Genomic DNA, 5018 nt, shown 5'->3' with positions numbered 1-5018 from the left:
GTGAGTGTAAAAAAGAAGAGATTTACTTTGTACAGACAGTAAAGCATCCTGCGTAATGTTGCTGACATAAAGCACTTTGGGGGGGAAAAGTGGAAATCTGTTTTCCATAAATCACACAGACTCATGTACATAGTTATATACACTCACGTAGAGAAATGAACTGCATGTATCATACTGGATATGGGGCCGATTTTACTCTAGAGGCACATCTGGTGCTTATTGTCATAAATCTTTTAAAGAATTAGGTACACTTTTTTCTATTAATATGTATAGTTTTGTGATTTGTCACAGTTATGTTTCATATAATCATAAGTTATTTTGTCTTGTTCATGAAGTCCTTTTTTTATGTCAAAAGTAAAATGAAGGGATTGTGCACTTGGTACAGAATAAAACTGGAAATAGAGGAGACGCCCTCCTGCCTAAAATCCTCCTTCAGCCTGTCGCTTTAAAACACGATGGCAACGACCATTGTTTGTTTGTTTGTTTTGTTTTGTTTTACCATCAGCCTCCTACATACTGGGAATGGTAATTATAATTAAAAGCAGATGTGGGGGAGGGAATGTTCAAGTCCAGCTTTAAAATGCCGCAATGCTTTGGGCCAGAGCTGCAGCCTGGATTTAATTATAGATATGAGGACGAAATGGCAGTAAAAATGAATGTCTCCCTGAATCCTTTACATGTTGGGAGTGCCCATAAATAAAACATGAAGTTTTATTTCATCAGATTTAATTAAAGCTTTTATACATGTTTTATTGGTTATTCTATTAATCCGCTTCACAAACTGGATAAATGTGTGCTAGGATTTGGGGTTTATTTGTGCCTTTTCAAAGTAACTCTACATCATGCTTCAGAAATGCATCTAGTGCTTGGTACTCCCGGTGCTGGGATTTCAGCAAGCTGACAGTTGGAGGAGGGGGTCTTTTCAGCCCTGTTTTCCCAAACCGTTCAGAGGAAGACATAAGCATCAGCTTCCCATGCGCTGATGCCCTGATCTTCATAATCTGATTCCCTCGAGAAAGGGGCAGGTACGATCTCCCTGGTTTCCTCATCCTGTCCACTCTGCATGCTTTAGAATACCACTTGCCTCATTGGCTGTGATGAGCTTTCTTCCTCAGCTGCCATCTGGGTGGGGCGGGGTGTGGGAGGATGGGGTCGGAATATTCTCATACCTGGTTTACCTGCTAGCCAAGCATGTGAATCCAAAAGAGATCACATCTCAAGGTCCATTCGTAGAAAGTTGACTGTTTCCTTACTACATTTTTTTTAAGACTTGATAATTATTTTAAGAGAAGATACAAAGCAGAAGGGACGATGGTCCCATGAACCTTGTCTGGTCTCTCGGGGTCAGAGAGCAGACACCATTAGGTTCGGGGTTGAGATAGAAATGTTGCTAACTGATGACATACAAAGAGCTCCTCAGCTTCCTAAAAGGAGGTGGCTGCTGGGAATGTGATTTTTGTCCAGCATCTTCCAAGGAAAGTTTGGCATTAAGTGGTGGAGTTGAAAGTCCACATACCCTACAACCCAGCAATTCCACTACTTTTGAGAGACTCAAATCAATAATGTCTCAAGTATGAGATGTTCATGGCAATGTTATTCACAGTAGCCCCAAACAAAAAATTGATCCAACTATCCATTAATGGTAAAATGAACAAATGAAGCTTGCCTAAGGAACATAGTGAAATGCCATGGAAGTGACAACAAAGGAAGTGACAGAATGGCAGCCACACACAACTCAGGGCTGAGTCTCACAAATTTGATAGACATAAAGGCAAATATTCAGTGTTATTCTGTTTATGTACAGTTTGAAAACCAGCAAAACTCAATTACAGAGTTTAAGTGGTAAAAATATAAAGAACAGCAAGGAAAATGTCAGAAAGGCTTATAGCTCCGGTGGAGGAGAAACACATGGAAGACTTCTGGGGTGCTGATGGACAATGTTTTATTTCTTGACTCAAGTGTTAGCTTATACAAGTGTTTGATTTATGATTATTTAACCGTGCATATATATCTTACAGTTTTTAGTTCCAATAATAGCGAGAGGCAACCCTTACATTTCCTATTCGAGGGCCCTGCAAACTTTTTCTGCAAAGGGCCAGATGATCTCATGTCTGTTACTAAACTTTGCCACTGTAGTTCAAAAACAGCCATAGATATGCCAACAAATGGATGTGGCTGTGTTCCAATAAAACTTTATTTACAAACACTAATTTGAATTCCGTCTAATCTTCAGATGTTGTGAAATATTCTTTTGATTTTTTTCAATTCTATAAAACTGTAAAAAATTATCAACAGGCTGTACAAAAACACAAAACTAAGCTAAAAAGGCAGCAGGCAGGATTTGGCCAATGGGCCATAGTTGGCTGACCCTGGTCAATTGAAAGGGTATTCTCCCAAGTCCTTACCAGAAATATCCACTCAGAAAACTATGGATAGGAGCCCTCTTCTTATTCTTCTGCTATGTTGGGTCCTGTTTCTAGAGGAAATTCATGATTTCTATTGATTAAACTTTTCTTTGTTTAGATCCTGGGTTCTGCTCCCTGGGATACAGATGAATTCTTAGAGCCTGCAGTGCCATTTGACTTTCTCTGGATTTAAAGTTTTTAATAAAAAGAACTGGGCATAGAGAAATCTGTGAGAATTGGAAAATGAGCACCCATTCTTTCCAAGCTAACCAAATATTTGCTGGATGGCAGCCACCACCAACCTTTTTCTTCTGAAATGCTGAGAGGTTATAAGTAATGGGAGACTTCATTTTTCTAGGGCCACAGCTCTTGTGAGAAGCTGGAGCTGCCTCTCAAAACCTGCAGGGTTCTCATGGAAAAAGAGACTCGGGGTTTTATATTCAGTGATGCCTCTGACAATTGACCATAGAAGAGTCGGAGGGCCCTGATGGTGCTAACAGTCTCCCCACTCCATGCCACAGGAAGGCAGCTAAACACCCTAAGCCCCTCCCTGGCCCCTGGTTTCCCATAATGCCTAGTTCCCTAATTCCCAAACTAGGGATTTGTCATCCCTAATGGCACGCCTGTTGGCTGCTCACACTTACGGGAGAGAATGAGACTGAATTCACATGGCATGAGTGTATGTCCCTCTTTGTATCTAGCCTGTGATAACATTACTAGTTTCAAAAATATGGTTATTCCTGAGTCCTGGCTCACTGACTGGATATTGGCTTGGACTAAATCCTCTTCAGCAGGTCTCCCTGGTTGTTTGATGTGCTTGAGTTTGTGTATTATATGTGGTTCTGTTATTAAAGCTGCCAAGAGTGTAGAATTTTTGGTAAAATAACCTAAATTATATAAAGTTTATGCCAAGAAAAAGCTTAGCGGACATCTGGTCCAAGCTCATCATTTTACAGAGGAGAAAACAGATTATTTCATTCATTCACTCATCATTCATTTGTTCCTTTGCTCTCTTATTCACCACTATTCATGCCTAGTATGTGTTAAACAGGTAGAAGAGGCTCTTCCTCACAGAGCTAAAGGGGATCACCAGAATCATCTGCCTGAGAATATTCCCTGGGGCTTGTTAAATATGCACATTCTGGAACTACTACTGAATGCACATACAGTTACTGAGTTGGAACTTCAGTGAGATGGAGACATCTGCATTTTTAATAAACTCTCCAGGTGATTATTTATATGAATTAAAGTTGCAAACTAAAGCTGGCCACCTTTGATATAGTGGGAATAGCAGGCCATTTAACAGGACAACACTGTATAATAAGGGCTCAGCAGAACAGGTCCTCTCAATTCCTATCTGGGGAGATAGGAGAACAGGGTCAGAGTTCCCTGAAGGAAGCAGGGAACAAGGATGCCTGAGCTCGTCCTGAAAGGTAAGTAGAGCTTCGAGAAGCAAAGAAGCAGAGGAAAGGTATAACAGGCAGAGAACACGGCATGTGCAGAGCTGCCAAGGGAAGGAAAGCCACCCAACAGGCTAGTTGGAGGGTTGGAGGTAGTCCCATCTGTGCTCTGAGTAATGCTTCCACGACCCACTGGCCCTAGATCACAGACCTTCCTGTGTAGGCCTGCTGAGCTCAAAGCATTTTTTCCCAAACCAGCAGGGGGCTCATACATTACCAGTTACTCTACACAAGGGATTACACGGTCACATTAATTTGGGAAATGGCAGGTTAAAGTTACATAGGTGTCTTTGCTTCAGGACCTCTCAGATCCTTTACTGTGCCAATGTGCATTGTAACTCTCCAAGAGGGAGTCAGGGGATGCTGTCTGTTGACCAGGGAGCCCTATTTCCAAAAAGCACCTTGTTAGTAACATGGAAAGAGTTGAGTGATCCTGAAAAAAGTTAAACATAATTACAATATGATTCAGCAATTCCATGTTTAATTCTCAAGAATTGAAGGACTCAAATACAGGTATAGCAGTGTTCACAGGAGCATTATTCACAATATCCAAAAGGTGGAAACAACTTAAATGCCTAAGAACAGATGAGTGGATACACAAAATATGGTCTATACCCACAATGGAATAGTATTCAGCCTTTAAAAGGAGGGAAATCCTGACACATGCTAAAACATAAATAAACCTCAAAGATACTGTGCTGAAATAAGCCAGACACAAAAGAGATATTCAAAAGGACAAAGCGTGATTCCTCTTACATGAGGTAACTAGGATAATCAAGTACACAGACAGAAGAACAGTGATTAGCAGGGGCTCTGGGGAAAGAGGAATGGGAAGTTGTTACTGAAAACAGTTTGAGAAGATGAAAAAGTTCTGGAGATGGATAGTAATGTTTGCACACACAAAAAATGAATATACTTAGAAGCACTGAATTGTACTCTTCAAAATGGTTTATTTTACCACAATTTTTTGAAAAGATAATTCAGGCAAGAGTACCTAATAGGATACTCGATACCTAGCAGACAATTTTAAAGGTTTTAAAAGCTCCTTGTTAGGCCAGCAGTGCTCTTTGGATTTAGGATCCTCTTTTGGAGGATGAGAGTAGAGCCCATCTACTCTGGAGAGGATGGGAGTACAGTATGAGTCAGTATTGCT

This window comes from Cebus imitator, unplaced genomic scaffold (assembly GCF_001604975.1).
Source record: "Cebus imitator isolate Cc_AM_T3 unplaced genomic scaffold, Cebus_imitator-1.0 Scaffold227, whole genome shotgun sequence".
Classification (NCBI taxonomy): domain Eukaryota; kingdom Metazoa; phylum Chordata; class Mammalia; order Primates; family Cebidae; genus Cebus; species Cebus imitator.
This window is presented reverse-complemented; position numbering follows the sequence as displayed.